Genomic DNA, 25,157 nt, shown 5'->3' on the forward strand with positions numbered 1-25,157 from the left:
AAGGAAACATAAAGGTCTGAAATACATGTGTGGAGATGTTAGTTTAATACATAAAGCAATTTGCCAACGTTTAAAAAAATTCAGTTTGTTATAGGGCTGCACAATATTAGATATTAATATTGGTAAATATTGTGATATCAGTTGTGATATATGCTGCTCGGATGAACAGCGCTGTGGTCATTAACAAGGTGATTGAGAAAGGCATTATTGTGAATGATGTTTTTTTGTCCGTTTTCCCTTTGAGTACGCCATCTAAAAAAGTTACTGTTGGGAATATACCCCCGTTCATTAGTGATGAATTGTTGGTGAGAGAATTGTCGCGGCATGGAAAAATTGTTTCCGCGATCAGGAAAATGCCGTCAGGTTGTAAATCTCCGCAGTTAAAGCACGTTGTTTCTCACAGACGGCAAGTCCTAATGATTCTGAATAAAAATAATGAAGATCTTAACTTAGTGCTTAAATGTGTGAGTGGATGAGTTTGATTACGCTATTTATGTAAACTCGGGCACTTTGGTGTGTTTTGGTTGCGGGGAAGTCGGTCACTTGGTTCGGGCGTGTCCTGGAAAAAAAACAATCTGAGAATGCGGAGCAAATTCAAGATAAAGAAGGTGAAAATTTGCCAAATCAAGCTGAGGCTACAAGTTCAGAGAGTGTAGAGATAAGAGATACAGAAGGGCAGATATCTGAGAATAATGCTCAAAATGAAAGAGAAGTGCAAGAATTTTTTTCTTATGCATATGAGATCACAGTTGAACAGTAAGAGAAAAGGAGGATATGATGATAAAAAAAAAATTGATCGGGAAACTTAAGCAAGAATTCAACAAAGATGCTAGAGGATGATGAACCAATCTTGAAAAATCAAATGGCGAATGATTCACAAGAAAGCCAGGAAGATGACAGTGTAGAAGAACAAAGTCAAAGTTTACTGATGCCTCTTCAGAGAAAAACAAATGCTGAAGAAACAGTGGTGGAGGGATGCAGTCAAACACCAGAGGAAGGGGGTTTTGAAATGTCTAAAAAAATAAAAGTTTCTGGAAGTTTTGTTGGTTCTCAAACCGAAATTGATGTGGGAGATACAGAATTGGAATGTTCAGGAAAAGTTTTAGAGTCAGAAAGTATGGATGAGGAGGAGGAGGGTGATGATGAAAGTTGGACTGAAGATAGTTTGGCCAGTTTCTTTTCACCTGGTCTAAGTCAACACAGGAAAGGTTATGGTGTGCAAAATGTTAAACATTTTTGAGAGTTACAAAGAATATGAAAAATGTGAGAGTTGAAGATTTCTTTCCTGACAAGAAATTTTTTCTTATGCATATGAGATCACAGTTGAACAGTAAGAGAAAAGGAGGATATGATGATAAAGAAGTTTACCAGTTAAAAAAATTGATCGGGAAACTTAAGCAAGAATTCAACAAAGATGATGAGTTTGAAGCTTAAATGTTTATATTTTATTTTAATGTTAGTCCTTCCATCTTTGGTAATGAGTGACTTCAGAGTTTCTACATTAAATCTTAATGGAGCCAGAGATGTGAGGAAAAGAGTGAGTGTGTTTGAATTAATGAATTTAAAAAGTATAAATGTGTTAATGGTACAAGAAACACACAGTGATTGTTAAATGAGATAGATTGGAAGAGAGAATGGGGAAGGAAAATTATTTTAAGTCATTTAAACCAGGCCAGTGGAGGAGCTGCAATTTTGTTCTCAAAAAATTTTCTACCAGTGTCTTATGAGTTTGAGGATGTGATCAAGGGTAGATTATTGGTAGTGAAAGCAAAATATGAGTGTTTTAATATTGTTTTTGTAAATGTGTATGCTCCAAATACAAGACGAGAGAGGGTTTTTTTCTACATAAACTTGAAGATGTTTTATGTAAATGTGACATGGATGATTTTCTTTTTTTGGGTGGAGACTTTAACTGTACAGAAAACAATCAGTTGGATAGGAATCATTTTGAACCTCATCCAGCTTTGACAACTCTCTTAAAACATTTGATTAATGTGTTTTCTTTAGTTGATGTTTGGAGAGAAATGCACACTCAAAGAAAAATACAGTATACATCGGCTACAATTACAGATAATTTCTTTTCTGCAGCGAGGTTGGATAGAATGTATAGTTTTAGGCATAATTGTGGAATTTTTGAAAACTGTAACATTCATCCTGTAAGTTTTTCGGATCATGCGTTGGTTTCTTGTAGTGTTTTTATTGCCAACATCAAACATAAGTCTGCCTATTGGCATTTTAATGCTGCTTTATTATTGGACACTAATTTTAAGGAGGGTTTTGTTTCTTTTTGGAGAGTGCACAAAACCAGAAAAGAGGATTTTGCATCTTTAAGACAGTGGTGGGATCGTGGGAAAGTTGAAATTAAGGAACTATGTCAACAGTACACTGTCAATGTTTCATCTAGTTTAACCAAGTCTATTAGAGATCTGGAGATTGAAATAGTGGAGTTGCAGGCTTCTGCACAATCCACAGGAGATCGGGCTTGTTTTGAGAACCTCAAGTCAAAAAAAGCTGCTTTGGCTGATTTGCTGGGCTCAAGGACACAGGGAGCGTTAGTTTGATGCCGTTTTCAGAAAGTTGCTTTAATGGATGCTCCAACCAAGTTTTTCTTCTCATTGGAAAAGAAGCAAGGACAGTGCAAGTTCATGCATGGTTTGAAATCAGCTGCGGATGTTCTTTTGACTGCAGACGGTGACATCAGGCGAAGAGCAGCTGATTTCTATGCAGATCTGTACAGTTCTGAATATATTGAAGATGAAGACAGTTTCAACGACTTTTGCAATAATCTTCCAAGAGTTTCTTCGGATTTTGCCAAGGAGTTGGAGGAACCTATAACTCTTGAGGAGATTCATGCTGCAGTGCAAAGTATGGAAGGAGGGAAAGCGCCTGGCATCGATGGACTTCCCAGTGAATTTTACAAAGCTTTCTGGTCTGACCTCTGCGTTGACCTGTTGGAGGTTTTTGAGGAGAGTTTTGCTGAAGGATTTCTACCTCAGAGCTGCAGGAGAGCAGTTCTTACATTGCTGCCAAAGAAAGGTGATCTCCAGGAGATTAAAAACTGGCGACTTGTTTCTCTATTGTGTACAGACTATAAACTGTTGTCGAAGGTGCTGGCAAACAGACTGAAAGAGGTGATGGATCAAGTTATTCATCAAACACAAACTTACTGTGTCCCTGGCAGATCGATGTTTGATAATATTTCTTTAATTAGAGACATTTTGGACGTCTCCAGATCATTGGGATGTGATGCTGGTTTGGTTTCTTTGGGCCAGGAAAAGGCTTTTGACAGAGTTGAGCACAGTTACCTGTGGAAGGTGCTGGATAGGTTTGGTCTCGGCTCTGGATTTATTGCCAAGATTATGGTTCTATATGAAAACATTGAGAGTGTACTGAAAATTAATGGGTGTCTGTGTAAACCTTTCAGAGTCACAAGGGGTGTTTGACAAGGTTGTTCTTTGTCCAGAATGTTATATGCTCTTTCTATTGAACCACTGTTGAAGAAAATTAGGTCACATATTGAGGGACTAGCTTTACCAGGGTGCAATGTATCTTTTTCTTTATCAGCTTATGCTGACGATGTCATTGTTATCGTTAAAAATCAAGAAGAAGTGATTAATTTAGGTAGAATTGTTGATCTGTTTTCAAAATTATCAGCCGCTCGTGTCAACTGGGCTAAGAGTGAGGCTCTGGCAATAGGAAGTTGGTTTTTTGGACTTCCTCAGCTTCCAGGTAGTTTGAAATGGAAAAGAGGGGGTTTGAAATATCTTGGTGTATATTTGGGGGATGAGGACACAGAAAAAAAAGAACTGGGAGGGAGTGAAGGAGAAAGTAGAGGGAAGGTTAAAGAAGTGGAGATGGTTGTTACCGCAGATGTCTTATAGAGGGAGAGTGCTCATCATAAATAATTTAATTGCTTCGTTATTGTGGCATAAATTAGCATGTTTAGAACCACCTGTTGGATTACTTAATAGAATTCAATCTTGTATGCTTAAGTTTTTTTGGGATGACAAACATTGGGTATCTCAGGCAGTGCTCTTCTTACCTAAAGAGGAAGGTGGGCAAGGGGTGGTTCATCTAGAGAGCAGGACTGCCACGTTCAGGTTACAGTTTATTCAGAAATATCTAATGGGGAGGGAGGAGGATGTTTTTTGGAAACCAATAACAAGTATTGTTTTGAAAAGAGTAGGAGGTTTTTATTTAGATGGTTCATTGTTTTTATTAAACTGCAAACTGTTGAATTTGTATGAAATGTCAATGTTTTATAAAAGTGTGTTTGGAGCATGGACAATTTTTGAATGAAAAAGACTGGAACCAACTGTGTCTTTGTTTTGGCTTCTAGAAGAACCTTTATTTTTTGAGGCACGTCTGGCTTTAGAAGATGAAGTTGGATTGTCAAGAAGATTGCTTCATAATAAAGTTCTGAAATTAAGACATCTTGTGGAAACGGCTGGACCAGAACTTCAAAACACAGAGGCGACTGCTTCCCTGCTTGGGATAAAATCGATTCGAGTCATGAAGACTATTTTAGACCGGTGGTTTGGAAAATTAACTTTGGATGAAAAACAGATGCTGGTGGACTGTTATAATGGAGAAGAACTCCCTGATTCTACGGATCCTTTTCCAGAGATGGGACTAAATATTGATTTCTCAGATTTGATGGGTCCTCTTTTGTTCACTCAGAAAAGTTTTCTTTTTTGCATGTTGAATGGGAATTTTTTTTTATAAATTGGTTGTTCAAGGGTTGAATAAGAAACAGTTGAGTGGAAGAACTGATACTGTTTGGAGAGATAAGTTCAAAGTAGGAGATAATCAGAAACCGATATGGAGGGTTTTTTATAAGCTCCCCTTGAGTAAGAGGGCAAGTGATTTACAGTGGAGGATTCTGCATGGTGCTGTGAGTGTTAACAGCTTTGTGTCGAAATTTTAAAAAGACAAATAAATTTTGTCCCTTTTGTGAAGAAATAGAAACTACTTTTCACATGTTTCTTGAATGTAAACGACTTTCACCATTGTTTTTGTTGTTAGAGGATGTTTTTAAAAAATGTGGTGTCTCTTGGTCTGAAGTAGCTTTTATATTTGGTGCAGGTTATATAAAAAAGGAAGCCAATAAGTGGAATTTGTTAAATTTTCTTATTGGACAGGCAAAATTTTCAATTTATATTAGCAGGAAAAATAAATTAAATGGTGTTAAGGGGGAAAAGGTTGACAAGATGTTTATTTTGATGGTGAAAAACAGAGTAAAAGCAGAGTTTATGTTTTTTGCATTGACTTAAAAGAGTTTTTATCTTTGTGGTTTTTTAATAATGTCGTGTGCTCCGTGGGTGATAGAAAGCTAGTTTTTAACTCAATGTTTATGTGAATGTTAAAGTAAACAATGCTGAAATGTATTTTTATTGAAAAATAAATGTGTTGTTAAAAATCAAAAAAATCTTTCTTTCTTTCTTTCTTTCTTTCTTTCTTTCTTTCTTTCTTTCTTTCTTTCTTTCTTTCTTTCTTTCTTTCTAATCTGTATTTCCATCAGTCTGACCTTTAACTTTTTGGATGATGTCAATTGTCTCGGATGTGAAGACCTGCTGCCAGGAACCTCCCACTAGGTAAATATTACATTAAAATGTAAAAAGCAAGTTCATAACACTTTGTCCAACATCAGTGTCTGCCTCAGAAATAAGACTACTGGAAGAAACAGTCCACTAAAGAAATTCTGCTTAGGATAGTTGAACCTCTTCTATCTGGAAACAGAGAACCAACATTATATTAAATGGATATTACTTAATGCTGGCAGTCTATATTATGCTACATTTACTGTTTTCTATCTTTTGGATTAACTTCTTTGTTGACTTATTGTTCAAACTTGGCTTAATCCCAACTTTTCCCAACCTACAGAAGGGCAAAAGATGATTTTGTAAATACTCCTCCTGATCATCATTTTTTTTTCTTTTTTTCACTACAAAAATAATTCATCTCCACTTTTTTTTGCTATTCTTTCCTTCAGTATGTGTTCTTTTTTTAATCAGTCTTGTAAAGCTTCAACCTGTTCACATGCTTATTCACGCTTTTCTGTCTCTGATGGACGAAGCTGAATAGAGATGGTGTGTATATGTGTGTATGTAGACTTTGTCCATTGTGGTGACTCTAGGAGAAAAGGTCTTAATCTAGCTGCTGCCATTGCCACTGCTGAGACCTCCAGCCCTCCACCTCCCCGCTCTCCCCGACGCCGTGTCCGGCCATCAAGGCCCTGTTGTGGGCAGGCTGGCCAGCCAGATCAGGGTCTGGGGTCCAGAGCTTGGCTTGGATCCTGTCCTCAGCCTCCAGCAATGATGCCCCCTGCAGCCCCCCGGCGGAGCCCCTGTCCTGGCCTAAACTTGGCCTCGAAGCTGCCTTACTGGCTGTGGGTCAGGACGGATGGAGGGATGGCGGGGGAGAAGAAAGCCTGTGCAGTGGAGTGAGGAGCGGTGGAGAGGCTAACAATGCTATCAGAGAGCAGGCGTCCTCCTCTCGAAAGAACACACAAACAAAATCCGCCCTGTTTGTCTTTATTTATCGCCGCTCTTCACACACAGACGACAACAAAGGGTGACGGCAGAATAAGAGCGAGTGAGAGGGACGAGGACAGCAGAGGGGGAGCGAGAGAAATGGAGCTGCTCAAATGGATGAATGAGGAAAAACAAACGAGCTGGCAAAGTGGAATGTAAAGAAATGAGAAAAGTGTTTAAAAGATGAGCTGAGATTCAGCGGGACGGATAGAAAGAAGGACAGCGGCAGCACGATTTTGGCCGAAGCCTCTTTGATATTGTCAGGCTTCCTGGGTCCCCATGGAAACCAAAAAAATCAGCATGTTTGCTCAAAATACTTTCATCAGTGCCCCGAATCAGAGCCAACACAAGTATGAGGGATGACGGGAGACCGAATAAAAAAACAAACGCAAATAACAAAGAGCAAAAAGACAGAAAAAAAGCAAAAACAAACATAGTGAAAGCTGATTTTTGAATAACCGCTCATTGACCCGTGCCGTTTTGTACACAATCATGTTCAGGAGTTCAGCAAGGTTTTAAGTAGCCATTGCTTTAGGGATCAAACTGTAGAGTAATGATGTTGCCGTGTTTACACAAGGCATTATGGTTATAGCCTTTGGCCCGTTAGAATCAGCTCTGGACAGTTAACAAATACCCGCTTTATTAACTTTTTTTCCGTAAATAAGTCACACAAGATTAATGCATTCATGAATAAAAGAACTGAGTTTGTTTCACCCTGACCACAGATTGCTCTGTGTCCCAGTTTAACCCATCACTTCAACACAGAACCAGTCACTTCACTTTAATACTGAGTAAACTTGTTTTTCATTTAATGGTTAACTAGTAAGCCAACAGTTAATTGTTTAATAATTTGTGAGGAAGGAAGCAGCATTTTAAAATTTTATGTTTGGTTGGCGGGTTGCACAGTGGCGCAGTTGGTAACACTGTGGCCTTCCCACAATCCTGAGTTTTATTTCTGGCCCAGCGGTCTAATTGGTTTTTCTAAATTTTCTTTAGGTGTCAGTGTGTGCATGCATGGTTGTCTGTCTCCGTGTTGCCCTGTGATAAACTGGCGACCTGTCCAGGGTGGCCCCGCCTTTCACCCGTTGACAGCACCAGCGCCCCTCCCAACCACAATGGGATAAGGGTGGTGAAGGAGAGCACAATGGGAACTTGGAAATGAATCTCATGTTAAATAACAACTAGACATAAGAAACATAAGTAAGCATAATAAACTAGAATCACAGATAAAGAACTGAACTAAAAACACGTTTAATTTCCCATTTTAATCACACAAGCACCAAATATACATTAATTTGCAATCAAAAAATAATTCCAAAATTATCTCTAATCTCTCATATTTCTGGAGAACTTCAGAAGTTTGAGTTTTAAAAATTTGAGGGCTGCCTGTCATTCCCTAAGGAAGTATCCAAGTGTCTAAGTCTGGTTTAGCTTGCTTTAAACACTGCCAATCAGTGCCAAGGAAAATAAATGGTGCGTCTCGATTGGCTGCTTTTCACATAGGGTCAGGTACATTTGGATCACTTTTTCCCTTAACAAATGAAACAATTTGAAAACTGTATATTTTCAGGTTATGACTATCTGATATTAAATTTGCTGTATGATCTGTAACATGGCAGTATGACAGTAAAGCTAGCAAAGGAGAAATGAATGTGGCCTGTCGATCCAACAAAACTTATATTTGCAGTGATTTGAGTTTCTCTGTGTTTATTTTTGTTTCTGTTATCTGTGAGTCACTGTCCTGTCCTCCCTTTATTGGAACGAGGTGTGTCTCGTTCCTGTGATTACTATTTAATGTCACATGTTGTCTCTGTCTCTTGTCGAATCCTTGTCGTGTCTACCCTGTCGTATAGTTAATGTTTGTACGTCGTCACAGTAGAACTACCAAGTCCTGTGTCGGCTTCAGCTCTCGTTAGCAGTCTCTTTATTTAGACCAGTTGCTACTAGTGTCTGGCTTAGCTTCTCGCTCACTGTGCTGCCTGATCGTTTGGACTGTTGAGCTGTGTCTTTGGTTTGTTCATCATTAAATTCATCATCTTCACTTTTACCTGGGTCTCTGCGTCTGCCTCACTGCCTCTCAACCGCAACTCATGACAATATTTTAGTTTCAAATGTCTATTTTCTAATCTCAAACCTTCAAGGTGAATTCATAAATTGTTTCATTTTCTATAAATATATCTAACAATGTGAAATTTCAAAATGTGTGTTATGTGTCAGATGTCAAGCAGTTGTGGGCTGCTAAGGCATAAGCAAACTAAGGTATTACTTTGGACACCCAGGGCCCCTACTGACCTGGGTGTCCAAAGTAACACCTTAGTTTGCTTATGCCTTAGACTGGATCTGGTATTACCAAAAGATTATTTTCCTGTTTGCAACGTTTGTTATTTTAAATGTTGTGCTTTATATTGCAACATATTTACTACTTCCTTCATTTATTATAAGCAGTATTAAAAGTCGAGCAACATTTTTCAGACTTTATATAACACTTTGCAAATAGCTTATTTTCCACACTTTGAATGGTTATTGTAAAAAAAATAATCTTTTCGCTTATAGCCACTGTGTTCAGACTGTAAATATGACAGAAGGATCCGTTATAAAATCGATGAAACACTGCTACCCTAGTGTCTAACTCACTGTCTTGATCTAATTTGTTAAAGTGTTCTACAAATCTGACATTATAATATTATAGTGTTGTGTTCACTTACTGAGTGTTTTTGTTCCCTCAGGGACTACAACCGCCCACCGAAATCCCAGAATACTGGTGACCCCCTCTAAAAAGTCATATAAACTGCATATTTTAATAGTTCAAATGCCAACACACACAGCGATAACCATCTTGGCACTAAAGCTAACTAGCTTAGCACTAAAGCTAACATTTACCGTTTTTCTTTTATGAGAATTTCTAGAGGACAAGTAAGTTTTATGACAGGACAATTAGAAGTGTGTTTGGACCAAACTACATCTATTCTTTTTACAAAGGAAATGGAAGCAAAGTTTAATCTCAAGGAACATTGTCCTTGAACAGACAAGACCAAAGTAGAGACGCTAGTCCGTAAGTACTGAGCAAAGTTTGGAGAAAAACAGCTGAGCATTGCAGTGCTTCATACCAACTGTTAGGTATGGTGGGGGAGGGCCAGTGATGTAGATTGCAGTCACTGAGATGACCATAACTCAACCTGAGCTGGGTTCTAAATAAGATGATGACCCCAGCACAGCAGACAATCCAGAACACAATGGCTATGTGAGAAAAAAACCAAGGTGTTGCAATGACCTCAGCCCTATTGAGACGCATAAAGAGCAATCTCATTGCAATGCTGGGCAGGAAAGTGGGCCCAAATTCCTTCAATAAAAGGAATTTGGGCCCAAATTCACTGATTTTCAAATTATTTAATTAAATAATTTAATTATTTAATTTGAAAATCAGTGAAGGTGAGTTTGAATTAAACCCAAAGAATATAAAGAGCAGGAGAGAGAGAATACCATCGATAATCAGACTGGGAGTTAGAACCAAGGATAAAAAGCAAACAACTGAAAGGCAGAGACCTGCGCCAAGCTGTGATTTTGCAGCAAGAAATAGCTCTTCATCTGCTGTTGAACCCGGCCCTCCACTAGAACAAAGCCGTCTCACATCGCATTCACTTCTCCTCCATTTTTCATGTCGGCCTTTTTTTGTCTACATGGAAGAGAACCTCCCTCCCCCTCGCTTTTTTCTCCATCTAACACAGTGGGATAACCCTCCTCAGCCTATACACACACACAGATGAATCCGATTTGACCAGAAAAACAGGATTGATGGAGTCGAACCTAAATACATGTGTATCTGTCAGTGTCTGCTTGTTAGGGATGTCTAGATGGAAATTTTACAGGCGCCGCCCCTCGCCTGCACCTTGATACACACCTCAAACCGGTGCGGGTCGAGAGGTGCTGTGCTGACTCCGCCACCTGCTGTCTGATGGCACATAAACAAACTAAACACACATTTCCTCCTGAGCCGTACCCCATAATCACAGCACCAGTAAAAACCTCACACTCCATTTCCCTTCAGTGCAGGTGACTGCCTGGGCACCGGCTGCTTTAGGAAATTCTGTGTTTGTGAGCACATTAAAGAAGTTTAGAGACAGCAAAGGAAGTGGAACTACTGGCAGAGAGGAGGAATTGGCATCATAATTAAATCCTCAAAATAAAGTGGAAACCCAGGATGTTGTTAAATGAAACTCAATAAATTTCCAGTGAAGGCACAACTATAAAATGTTCACTTCTACTTGTCTGTTGATGCTTTTAACTTCCTATGATAAATGCCAATGAATTGCTGGAATCTGTAAAAAAACACTAACAACTGCCCATTTTATTTGAGCAAACATTGAATATGCCTTAGATTCATTTAATACTCACAGTGGAAGCCATGTTAGCACACAGAAGGTCACATTCAACATCTTCCTTATCTCCACTCTTGGGGATTTAGCCATGCAGGGTTTGATAGCTAGCATTAGCATTTGATGGCTAACCTCAGCGTTTGATAGGAAGCACCAAGATTTGATGTTTTGAGCTAACTTTTATTTCCCCCTGCTTTGTCTCCTTTTGCCTTGTCTCCTTTCTCCCTTTTTTATTGTATCTTATGTCAATTATTTTCCTGTGTTCTTGCTTCTTTTATTCTCTTATGTCTAATCAATCAATCAACCGATTAATCAATCAATCAATCTTGATTTACCTGTGATCATGGTGTCAAACCTTTATTGTGTGGCTCTTCCTTTCTATTATCCTACTTCTCTTCCTTCTGTTACTTCCCTTCTTCTCAATGTCGTTTGTTCTCGTATACTTCTATGATTCCTTCATTTGTTCATTCCTTCTTTATTTCCTTCTTTCTTTCCATCATTCTCCCCTAATTCCTTTCTTTGTGTGATGCTTATTTCTCCTCTTCCTCGTGTCCTTTATTCTCTTCTATCCTTTTATTCCTTCCTTCCTGGTTCTGTTTTTCCAGGTTCCACAATTAAAACTTGCCCACTGTGGAAACACCTCTCATACAAAAAATATTTAATAATTGGAGTTGAAAGTTGACTCTGGAAAACTTTCACATGACAAACCTTTGGGCACCCTTGCACCAGTGTGCTGCCAGCGATGTTGCAGGTGATGCGACAAACAAACGTTTGTGAAACGGAATGCGCACAGACACGAGGTCCCTTGACCTCTCTCTCACCCTCCATCTTGTTTGTTTACTGGTTTATTTGTTGGAAACAACAACAGGAACCAGGCTGTGTAATTATTCCTCCGTGCTGTAATTATACCCCCAGAACAGTGTGTGTGCGTGTGTGTGTGTGTGTGTTCCCGTTGCCCAATACACATGTTTTTGTCGATTTGTGTGTGTGTGTGTCTCTCGGCACTGCACGCCCATTCTAGCTAGAGCAAGGAGAAGAAGAAGAGGCTGATAAAGAGGTCTTTGTTAGCAAATGACAGCAAATCAACATCAGGGCCGCCCATTTGTTTTAAGCAAGCAGCTCATTTGCTTGTGCGCGAGTGTGTGTACACGCCGAATGAGGGAGTGTGTGTGAAATAGCGACGGGAAGATGTTAAAGACGAAGAGGGAAAATGAGGTAATTGAGAAGTTAATGTGTGCTTGTGTCTCTGGGTCCTTCTCTGGGTAAAACCTGGCAGTCCCCCCAGACTCTCCGTGTTCATTTGTTTCAATTACTGTGAGCAGAAACATGTTTTTGGGAACGTTTCTATCTCCAACTCTGGCCTTTTTTTAGGAATCATTTCGCCGCAGATACAACAAAATGATTCCTAAAAGAATAATCTACGAAAACAGCCAGTTTTAAATCCCACTCTGGAAGTCATTCATAATCATTATTTAAGTTGAACAACATTTAATCTGATGTTTAGTTGCTGTTTTTTTTAGTTTAAATACCTATTTTACTATATTATAGTTTACAAAAGTATTTTCAATCCCTTGAACTTTTCCACATTTCGTCCCAACCCAAAAGTTTTGAACAATTTACCAGGATTTTATGAAGTGGCTTCAAAGTGAAACAAATCTGTTGTCTGGTGATAAAAAAAAAAAAAAATCACATCCAAAGTTTCCTTTGTCATTCCATATCCACATGTTCCACTAACTCATAACAGATAAGTTAGCATAATTATGCAGATGACACACAGCTCTACCTTACATTATCACCAAGTGATAATGAGACCTGAGAGGCCTCAGGTCTTCTGGTCTGGTCTGCATCCTCAGAATTAGAACCTAACATGGAGAAGCAGCATTCAGTTTTTATGCTTCACTAATCTGGAAAAAAAACTGCAAAGCTGTTGAAACACTGCGTTTCCTTACAAAAAACAAACAAACACTTTTTTAGAGTGTCTTTGATTAATAATAGCTGGAACATCCTTAGTCTTAGTCTCTATTCTGGGTCATTTATTGTAAGTTTTCGTCATGTAATCCTCTTTGAATTGTTTTGCAGCTAAAATATGCCATACAAGTAAATACCTGTCCTTATTTTACTGGATTTTTGGTCAGGGTATCACAGCACAGAGTTGGCCTAAACTTCATTTTTTAGGGACTATGCTGTTGGTCTATCACATAAAGTCCCAATACATTGAAGTTTAAGGTTTTAATGTGATATGAATATTTTTACAAAGTAAAAAGTTTTCCAAATTCACCCTAAAGCATCACGTTCAATTTTCTGCTGTTTCTCCCCTTAAGTTGTGCCGAGATGTTAGTTTGGCCATCCAGCTGAATGTGATTCATTATTAATGTGTGAACATGGTCTCCAAGGACCCGCCATTCATTATTAATGCTCCACAATCTCCTCCTTTCCCTCCAAGGATCTTCCATCTTCCCCCCTTTCCCATCCAGCCACTCCTTCTCCAGTCCAACCGTATCAGCTTCCATCTGATCCGCCGTCTGGAGGAAAGCTAATAACAGGTGTGTCTTCATCCCGTCTCCTCCTCATCCTCTCCCTCCATCTTCAAGCTGTTTGCGGTTTCTTTCAGGTCACCAGGGCTCTTTACAAGGTGCTAAATATGATAAATGTGTGCAAGCGGGTGAGTGGACTTCCTCACCCGCTTGCCTGGGTAAGGTGGCAACCTGCAAACTGATGTTGAAGACTTCTTCTGATCATTAACTCCGATATGCACGTGGACATTATCTATGTTTGTTTCTAACATCCGCTGTATGCCATTACCACACACATCTGTCCAACATGAACAGCAGCAGCAATAAAAATGGCCATAACTGTGTTTGATTGAACACAGATTCAAGTGTGTGTGATTTTATGATGCAAAGATAATTATCTCCATTTATGAGAGAATGTGGCGCTGATGTTCTTCTTACTCCATGATCAGTTCTGGCTCTATAAATAACACAGAATTAATGGTTTGGTACCCCGAATTAATGCCTTGACCCTCCTAAAAATGGAAAACATAACACGTAGGGGTAGAGATCATAAACATTTATAGATATTATATCACCTGTATTCTTACATTTAGCATACTAGCAAGAATCTTTTAATCAGACCCTCAAAAGTGAATTAGCCATTACCTTACACTCCAGTGTCAAGCAGATATGCTGTAAAATAAAGCTTCAATATTGAAGTTGAAAAATCCAAGCAAATCTATAGTAATTAAATATACTGTACTTAGTACAAGAAGTGTGTTTTTTCATTGTTGCAGCAATTGTCGCTTTTCATTCACTTGGATTAATAATGCAGATTCCTGTTTGTTTTTTTTTCCTTTGTTTTGTTTTTTTCCACCTCTGATGTTCATATTGTATATGAGAATCTGTACAGAAGATCTAAAACCTTCTTGGGTGCTTTGAGTTTCCTGAAGTCTTCGTCTCATCCTCATTCATGGTGTTTATGGTGCAGTTTCAGCAGCAAAATTACAACTACTGCACACCCAGAGGTGGCTACTTCCTTGTCGCAGGAGGCTAATTCGTGATCTGATTAACGACAGGCCAGCACAGGTAATTGATGCTCGCTTGTGTTAGCTTTCTAGAGACTGGTGACTAGCATGGCTTGGCTGGTCACTCACTGGATTGCTTTCTTCTTCTGCTGGCTGTTAGCACAGATAGACTAGCATTAGGATTGGTTAGCATGCCTAGGTTGGTCACCTGCAACTTTATCTAAAAACATGATTGGCATACCTGTCGTGGCCTTCTATTTTCCAAAACCAAAAATTCCAACAGAGGCCGTGGGTGATAACAGGTGGTTTGATTTCCGACTTGATTGTTTTGAAAAAATATATATGCTTTATTTCTTGTAAAAAATAGAGACAAAATAATTACTATAAATGTCTTACAACTTAATTGAAAATGAAAATAATCTTAATTACTCAAATTAATGGGAGGGTCTAACAATTACCAACATAATCTAAACAATTCTGAATATAAAAATTAATTGTAAATTTTGGTTCTAAAATATTTTCTAACTGCCCAAAGGAGAAAACTAAATTGGTAGAAATTACAATCCACAAAATTTAACATAAATGGCCACAACAATACCAATCTGTAAGCGACACACATTGACATGTTTGTTTCACAGAGTTTACTGTAATCCAACGTGACACCAAGGACAGGCATTCTGCATTATACAGAGCAGAAGTTGGTTTCTGATTGAGTCTTCCTATTTGGCAAATGGATAAAGAGCGAGTCAGGATTGCTTAGTTACTGGTGTCAGCCTATCGTGAATTAGATCAGTAGCTGGCTTTGGAATAAATATAGCCTCCTGCAACAAAGAAGGTGAACGATAGGCGCCATTGTATCTGGACAATCTGAGCAACCGCCTGACCATTTTCATCTTCTTCACACTGAAGGTTTGCTTGTTATTCATTGCTGGTAAACATGTCACACCACAGAAAGTTACAGCTCACACAATGGTCTTGTAGATTTTGGTCTTGAGAATTTTGGCATCCTCTTATCTCTCAGTGCCTTGGTGACTTGTCGCTATTAAAGCCACGGCACATTGGCTCACACCCAGTCATCGGACACTGTGTATGCTTCCAAGGTGACCAGCAAGTTCAGGTATTTGAACTCTGTGGTCTCGACTAGCTTCTGTCCTCCCATCTTGATTGTGTAAATGGAGGCCGAAAGCAATGTTAATCAGTTTTGGCAACGTTCAATCACTAGTTCAACTATAAACACAATCTACTATGTCTTTGTTGCAACAAATGACGGTTAAACAGTGAGCTGCCGTCGTATGGAACCAAGCTGGTGATCAGAATGGTGAGGTGTAGTTGTATAATTTAGGATTATTGGCTATTTATTTGAAGAGATACAATAAAAAAGTCATAAGGTGCAAAAACCAAAGAACAAACAAACAGAAAACAGTCATAGACAGTCATGTGAAAAATGACATGAAAGTTACATGAAACATCAGATTTCAGATCTGGATCAGTTGTGCTTTAAGCTTTTGACTCACAACATCACACAGGATGTTGTGAGTCAAAACATCAAACAAGCAGATGGGTTGTAATCTTGCCATTTGTGATATGAAAGCTGTAACATGAGTTAAAATGCAGCTGTGAAAAAAAATGCTTTGCACATTCTTAAGAGTAAATATATTCTGTTATTTTAAACTGGAGCAAAGCATGAAGTTTTGAATGTCTTTCGAAAAATAATTGTATGTGTTTTAGTGATCGATGTGATGAGTTTTCTGCTAGTAGTTCTCCTGTTGCATGAGTTTTAAAAGTTGCCTCACAAACAACTTCTGTCCATTTTTCAAAAATCTGTATGTATGCAGCACACAATCAGAAAACAACAGTAATTATGAGGTAAGAGGGCAGTTTGCTGTGAGAGTGTGTCTCGAGTCTGTGCGTGCAAGCATTTGTGTGGCAGGAACAGACGGTGCTGTGGCCTTTTGCTGGCACATGAGTGTACTCAGGTGCAAGAAAGTGAGTGTATGTGTGGAGACAGTTATTTTATCCTCAAGTGCATCAAGGAAGGCAGCCCTGGGTGTTTTCTTTTGTCAGGAGCTAGTGTGTGCGCGTGCGGGGGTGTGTGTAGTTTAACTACTGTTCCTAAAATAGTCTTTTCAACCAAAATGCTTCATACCATTTGCTTTTGCAAATTTCAACTTCTGAATTCCAAACCAGTCCTGCTGATTCACCACAAAACTCTTTACAGTACTTCTTAATGTATTCAATCACCAATTCACCTATAAATACAACAAGGACCAACATGTCTTCCTGACGAAGTGCTTTTAAATGTGCATTAGGTTACTGATAATGAAAGCAATGCTGAAATTAATCAGTAGTCGGTTTCTGTTTTCAAGAAAAATGTCAGTGGATACATTTAGAGATAAAACTACAATAATATAATATATATATATATATATATATATATATCTATATATATATATATATATATGATATATATAGATATATATATGTATATGTTGTCCAACATTTGTATGTTGTCTGCAGATGCTTTCTCTTTCAAAAAATTCAAGTAATTTTTTTTAACGACCAATTAAATGTGATCTATAAATCAAGCTAATGGCTGCTTCTACTTAACATCTTCACCTAATAAAACCCCAGTCAGTGTGTGTCAAAGAGATCTTAAATCCTGTAATTCCAAGGTATTAAGAGCAAGTTGCAATGCAAGCACACTTCATGAATATAAATGGTGTTCTACTTTTCAGTTCAGGGATGAACTGGAGCAGTTTGCTTTTTGAGTTACAGCCCAATAGCTGGAATCCGAAAATACATGGCTCTGTCTCTTTAAGAGCTACAGTTACAGGTAAGTTACTGGGCAGCAGAATTCCTTACTGTCAATTTTCTAGCTGGATTTGCATGATGGTGATGAAGATGCAAATGTCTTGTTATTCAGTACTGTAAAATTAGCGAGTATTAGTAAACACTGTTGCCTTGCAGCAAGAAGGTCCTGGGTTCGATTCCCGGCCTGGGGTCTTTTTGCATGGAATTTTCATGTTCTCCCTGTGCATGCGTGGGTTTTCTCCAGGTACTCTGGCTTCCTCCCACAGTCCAAAAACATGGCTGTGAGGTTAATTGGTTTCTCTAAAACTGTCCCTAGGTGTGAGTGTGTGCGTGCATGGTTGTTTGTCCTGTGTGTCTTTGTGTTGCCCTGCAATAGACTGGCGACCTGTCCAAGGTGTACCCCGTCTCTCGCCCGGAACGTTAGCTGGAGATAGGCACCAGCACCCCTCCCGGTCCCACTAAAGGACAAGGGTGTAAAGGAAATGGATGGATGGATGGATAGCACAGAGCAGCTAATTACTGTAGCCAGGTAACTGCTACATCTACTTGAGATAAACTTATTCTGAATAAAGCTGGAAAACATGGCAGTTTGGAATAAAAGGAGCACATTTAGCCACTTGAAATAAAAGTTTGAAGTTAATCAGCTTGAAGTTGTTTCTTTTCTTTCATATTTCTGTGTTGGGTAATACTGCAACAGATATGAACATACAGGCCTGGAAAGTTGCTTAAAGGTACAGTACTGCAATACAATAAATGTCATGATATCAGGACAAGCTTTTTCCATAAGTCATGGACTTATGGAAAAAGTTCAGGACTAATATTTTAGCCCAAATCCAACTGAGTAGTCTTGGGCCTAGTAAGAGCCCAGATCTGGATTTTAATCAGCTGCTGTCTGCTGACTTGAACCATGCTAAACATACCCCCCAAAAAACTATGAAAGCTGCATGTGAAGAGGCAGTGAAGCTTTCCTAATCAGAACTAGGTTTATTTTTCTGTACTTTGACACTCAGCTTTATTTCCTGCACCAAACTTACTTGAACTTCTTCAAAACCCACAATGAAAAGATGCATCTCAGAACAGGCATGTATTATTTTAATGTCCTCATAAATCTAGTCATTGTGCATTGTTTTCTCATGAATGCCTTAATATGCGACTCTACTCTGCTTCTTATCAGTTTCTTGCTTTAAACACACTTTCTGATATTTTAATTAGTATTCAATCATCTGCTTGGATATCCTTGTGAACTTCATAAATGCCACATATTCAACAAATAACAATTAGGCTTAATTAAAATGATTAAAAACTCTCATCTAATCTGTCAACATGCTGTGTTTGTAGCTCACACTCTACAAGTGTATGTTTGTGTGTGTGTGTGTGTGTGTGTGTGTGTGTGTGTGTGTGTGTGTGTGTGTGTGTGTGTGTGTGTGTGTGTGTGTGTGTGTGTGTGTGTGTGTGTGTGTATGTGTGCGTGTGCGCGCGTGTGTGTGTGTGTGTGGGGGGGGGGTGTTTACTCTTCATGGTTCATGAATCAAGAAGATCACTGCATAAAGACTGTATAATGAGCAGGTCCTTAAGATACACAGACAACCACCCACCCACATATATCCATAGCAAACAAACATGTCCTTAAGACACCCAAAGCTTATCAATAGTTGTTAATTAAATTCTATTAATAAAAGACATACAGAATGCATTGAACTCAGTGTGTTTTTCATCTTGTTTGTCTTTTTTAATGAAAAGATTTCACCTTGGAGGAAGTATGTGTATGCGCAGGTAAGTGTGTACAGTGGTTTGTGTTTAATTACTTCAAAGTAAATACAGATTTGACAAGAGGATAGTTGTAAATCTTTGAGAATTTCACCAAACCACATACAGAACTCTACGAATGCAAAACCATTGAACACTGGGGAACCTTCCTAGGAAGTAGCTGGTCCACCAAAAAGAGTTCAAGAGAACCTCACTGACTCATCCAGGAGGTCACAGAAGAGCCATGGCTCCTGCAAGCGTCTTGCTAGCATGTTTGTTTTGGTTGTATTTACCCCTAATGCCCTGTGCTGCAGTCCACTTCCTGCTTTCGGAGCAGTCTCTGGTCTGCTTGACTTTCACATGTTCGAACCACACCAGAGTTCACTTTAATCATACCGAGACCGAGGTTTGTAAGAGGACCAGAGTTTGCTCTTTGGTCCACATCAGAGTTCGATTAGCATTCACACCTCCTCAAACAAACCAAACTTTCTAGGCAAACAGACTGGAGTTGGATTAAAGCGGACTGAACAGTGCTGGTGTGAATGAACCCTTAAAGAGGACTAGAAGAAGTCTTAAAAGAAATCTTTCATTCCCCTGCCGGAAATTAATCTCTAAGTGTTAAACTACAACAAACATATCCATCTTATCAAAGTCAACCTAAAAGCAGACCTCAAGATGCTAAAGAAAGTCTTCAAAAACTGTAACACTTTATTGAAGGGATATGCATAAGACTGACATGACACTGTCATAAACATGACATAATATCTGTCATGAACTTAAAGAAGTCTTTATGAATGTTTATAGCAGTTGTCATGAAGTGTCATTCGGTAAATAATGACACTATTAATGCAAAGTTGCTCTAAAAGTTGCATTAAAAGTCTATTAAAAGTGCCAACTTTGCATGATTTTGTAAATTATGATAATTTAATGCAAAGTTGGCATTTTTAATGGACTTTCAATGCAACTGTTAGAGCAACTTTGCATTAAAAGTGTCATTATTTACCAATTGACACTTCATGGCAACTGTCATAAACATTCATAAAGACTTCTTTATGTTCCTGACAGGTGTTATGTCATGTTTATGACAGTGTCATGTCAGTCTTATGCACACCCCTTCAAATAAAGTGTTACCTCAAAAACCATAAAGTGCCATCACACGACATAGCTGTGTCTCAATAGTTAAATACCTTCTTAAAAATGACCACCTGCCCTATCGTCTTTCAGGTTTGTTGCTGGTATTATTGGATCTCAGGATTATTGACCATAGCATACCACTCGAGTGACCAGAGAACTGGGTTGGACTTTCTGGTTGGGTACTTGACTGATTTGAGTCTTATCTAATGGACAGGAACCTCTTTGTGTCAATAGTTTTAATTATAATTGACTAAAATCACATGTAGCGTTCCCCAAAGTTCCAAGTTGGGGTCCTTCATTATTATGTCAGATTAAAGTACAACAAACAGTAATTATGCAGATGATACACAGATCTACATTACAATGCCACCAGGTGACTATGAACCTATTCAATCATTGAGTAGATCAAATCTATGCATTAATGTACCATAACTATCTTTAGCTGAACAACTGACCAATGACCTAAAGAGGAGTGGTATAGAGTCAGTCGCAGCTTCAGTTATTACAGATAGAAAGTAGAGATTAGGCCTGAAATCTGGGAATAGTGATGGACTCTGATCTGAACCTTCAGAGTCACATAAAGACAGTTACAAAGTTGGTTTTCTGTCACTTGAAGAACATTTCCATGATTAAAGAACTAATGTCTCAGCAAGATCAAGAGAAACTCATCCATGTGTTTATCTTTAGTCACATTGATTACTGCAGTCTTTTTACACTGCTGTGGTCTAAGGGCTGAACTATTCTCTAGCTCAGAGAATAAACTATAAAATACTGCTGTTAGTTTATAATTCACTGAACGGCTTGGCACCACAACGCATTAAAGATCTGCTGTTGTTGGATCCACCTTCCAGACCTCTCAGGTCTTCTGGTTCTGAAAACATGGAGATGCAACATTCAGCTTCCATGCACCACAAATCTGGAACAAACTTATGGAAAACTGCAAAACAGCCGAAACAATGAGTTCCTTTAAATCAAAACTAAAGCCCACCTGTTAAGAGCTGCTTTTAATTTTCATTAACTGGAACATTTATTTCAGCTTCTTTTTTTTTTTTTTACTTTTCTTTCAGTCATTGCAATGCACTCTTATGTTTTCATCATGTAAAGCTCTTTGAATAGTCATGCTTAATAAGTCGTGTTATAAATAAACAACAGCAGACCCTTGTTCATATGAAAGTAGATATTAATTAAATCCAAAAGATGATGCACAGAAGTGCAGGCGGGAAGTTTTTGCTCTTTGCACAGCAGCTATGAGGATAAAATGTGTCCTATCCTGTTGTGTTCATTATTTTACTTGGATTCAAAAGAAAAATATTAAATTTAGCACTTCAGAGTTTTTCCACTTTTTTATTTTAGTTCCTTATTTGTTTTTGTTGCTCCAAATTGCCTACTGTTGTGAGTGCTTTATAAAAATGTCAGCTCTGATGCAGACATGTCTGGAATGTAATCTACCTCTCCAGATCAGTCACTTCTTTATAACATTCACATTCGATCTGACTTGACAAATAAGGACAAATAATTCATTTCTTCCATTTGTCTACATTAGATCATATCCGTCACACCTCCTGTCATTTAAAGTGGATGCTGTCTTCCTCTCTGTTTTCTATCCCGCTTTCGGGGGGCATATGTCAGGAGGAAGCAAGCATCTGTTCCTTCGGAGGGATTATATGTCCTGCTCGGCGACGTCCTGCGCCGTCAGTCAAACGGCGGCAGCCTGGCTGTGTAGTGCCTGCTGAAAATTTGGGACATGAACCTACATGGGGGAGGGAGGGAGATTTAATTTGGCTGTTGGCATCTTGGTACAAGCCTCAGCAAATTAGTTGACATTAGCTTTTTTTTTTCCATAAACATAATTTATTTTGTCTATATGTGGTTTTCCATGAAAATGTAATTATAAATCCTCTAATTAACTCAATTAAAACTTTTAATTGAGTTAATTAGTGAAAGACGAAGACTTAATACGTTTCAGATTAAGATTAATGTGAAAAAATTTTAATTTTCTCTCTGATGCAGGATTTTTGCTTTGATTTAACTGTAAAGGGTCACAACAATGAGTATTTTTCTGCTCTAAATTTTTTTTTTTTTTTTTTTAGCATTTCAAAGGATTTATGAAGTCATACACAAACGGAGAAGAAGCTTGGTGAGGTAACATCCTGGACAGGTTGCCTTGAACCGCATATTCTGTTGTCTTTCCCATCTTGATATGCCCCTATATGATACATTTATACTCCATTAGAATTATAATTAAATGTTCCTCAGGTTAAAAGAAGTGAAGCATAAAACATAAAATATTTCATGTTTATTTTTCAAGGACTTGTCAGAGGTTCTAATCATCATGGCTCTGTTGATTGTAAAACAAATAATAATACTGCTTTGATTTGGAAATATTTCAGCAAGGAATAAATCTCCATATACTAAAGTTTGAATTTTTCTAAAACTCCCTGTTAATGAGATAGATAATGAATTAATTTAGAGGCATTTTTATCAAGGCTGGCATGAGGAACCAAACGTTTCCTATATTACTGTTATTTATTGATGTGACTGTAACTTTAAATGCCTTCATGGTTAAAGAATGAAAATAAGAACTATGCTACAGCCTGGCAAAGTTGTTAAAAATCAGAAATGTGTTGGTTAAAACCATTTTTCTCTTGATTCTCTCTTTAGCTTTTATTATGATTTTTTCCATTTTTTTACATAAACACTTGTAAAACAAAAATAGTAAAATGGCCTATGCAAAACATGGTCGCAAACACACACACACAGCCACGCACACACACAATGCACTTTAAGACCTCTTCTGTCCTCAATTTAGACTAAGAATAAACAAGCGCGAGGCAAAAGAAAAGAGTAAATGTGTCATTAATAAAAAGAAAGACGAGCTAATTGTGTTGCATGCTCTGGAAAAATCAAAAATCCATTAGAGGGAGGGAAAAGGACGCGGAACATGGCTTTTTGAAAAACAGATGATGTCTCACAAAAGAAGAAAAACCAAGTGCGCTTTTACCTCTAATTTGCTCCTATATCCTTGATTTAAGATGGTCTTCTTGTGCAGCTCTGTTTGTGTGTGTGCGTGCTTAAATGAGTGTTGTGCTCTGCTTAATGCATGCCAATGAGTCAGGCAACTTTATCTAATCTCCATAAATGGCCATACAGTTCAGGAAGGTCAGCCACACACACATGCGCTCACGCACACAAACACATCCCAATGAGAGAGAGAGCAGAAGGAGACAATAATTGAGAGAAATTAGAAGAAATGATGGAAGGGACCGGTCGGCAGAAAGAGGAACGGGAGAGACAGAATGGACTCTGGGGTGAAACAATTAGCTCTGTCATTTTGTATGGCTTTTCCAGCTCAGAAAGGTCAGAGCGCTCCTACGAATGAGAAATGGTTCTCCCACACAGTGAAGAAAGGCTCATTTCTTCAATTTGTTCTTACAAAACACACAGGAACAGAGGAAACACCTGATTGATTCATCAGAATATTAAAACTAAATCACAGTAAACAAAGTTTCAATCCCAAACACAATAAGAAGTTATATGTCTCTCAAACAAAACCTGAGATGTTGAATGACTGAATTTATGATTCAAAAAGGTTAACTTCCTGCCATATTCAGATAAATACAGTTTTTGTTCCAATTCTGACAAGCATCTGACCAAGATGTTTGAAAATCCATTTTCTGTGAAGAACTAATACATCGGAACCTCTTTGGGGGTGGCAGTGATTTATATAAATCAGATGTGTCCAAAGTGTGGCCAGAGAGGAGAGATTTAAAATTCAAAAGAGGTACAAACTCAGCACGCCATCACAGGAAGTTGATGTCATTGCATCGACTTTACATTTTAAGATGTTCAAGACCGGTCAAATAAAAATACATTCATATTTTAATTGAAAAATGTCAAGGTCTTGTGGCTTGCAAGTATTTTAATTTCTACCCGCTTTGGACACCAATAATATAAAACTAAGCAGCAGTGAATGGAAGTAGTTTAAAGACCAGTTTTCCTCATCATAAACAGCTCAAATTGAGATCAGTATGTACTGTGATATAGAATAATAGGTAACACTTTATTTGAAGGGGGTTGAATAAGACTGTCATGACACTGTCATAAACATGACATAACACCTGTCATGAACATCAATAAGTCTTCATGAATAGTTATGACTGTTGTCATAAAGCGTCATTCGGTAAATAATGACACTTTTAATACAAAGTTGACATTTTTCGAAATGTCTTCATTATGACAACTTGTCATTAATCTACACAAAATGTCTTCGTTATGACAACTTGTCATTAACCAAGAAATCATGATCTGACATAAATTTGTTATAAAAGTATTACCGATTAAACTTTAAAAATTAGCTTTATGTAGTAATATTATAAAGCTCTGCCATGTTGTTTAGTCTTAATTTTCATAATTTAATCGATCCTAAAGTTTTACAGCAAGATGTCTACAAAGCACTTATAAACTTAGCATTTGAAACATTATTTAAGGCTGTTTTAACCCTGTGGCAAATGATAAAAGTTTTACGTGTGTGGGGTCGGTTGGTATGGACCCCATTTCTAAACACAAGGGCTAAGTAGTGCAATACACCATCTCCACCAGTGAGAGGCAGCAGTGCACGAACAGGCGTGCAGTGTGTTGGTGAAGAAGAAATCTTCCATATTGTGGCTCAAACCTAACACAAGTTATAACCATAGACATTAATACGTAGACGCCTCATGGAGCGGGTCGGCCCGTTGCAGCGATACATAATCACATATGGAATGTGGTAATAGTTAATATTAATGACACCGTAGTGACACTTAATGACTTTGTCATAACTGTTGTAACTTGTTTCACTTTACTTGAGGTAATAGTTAATATTAAGGACACTGTAATAACACTTAATGACATATTCATAACTGGTGCTACTTGTTCCACTTTAGTTGATGTAAAAGAAATTGTTGAGTCTGTTATTGAATCATTTGACCGTGTAATAAAGCTTAGTGAAATCTTTATTGCTTGTCCTACTTGTTTTGCTTTATTTCAGGGAGTGGAAATATT

This window comes from Poecilia mexicana, unplaced genomic scaffold, assembly GCF_051168715.1.
Source record: "Poecilia mexicana isolate PSO_F unplaced genomic scaffold, ASM5116871v1 scaffold_2, whole genome shotgun sequence".
In the NCBI taxonomy this organism is placed as follows: domain Eukaryota; kingdom Metazoa; phylum Chordata; class Actinopteri; order Cyprinodontiformes; family Poeciliidae; genus Poecilia; species Poecilia mexicana.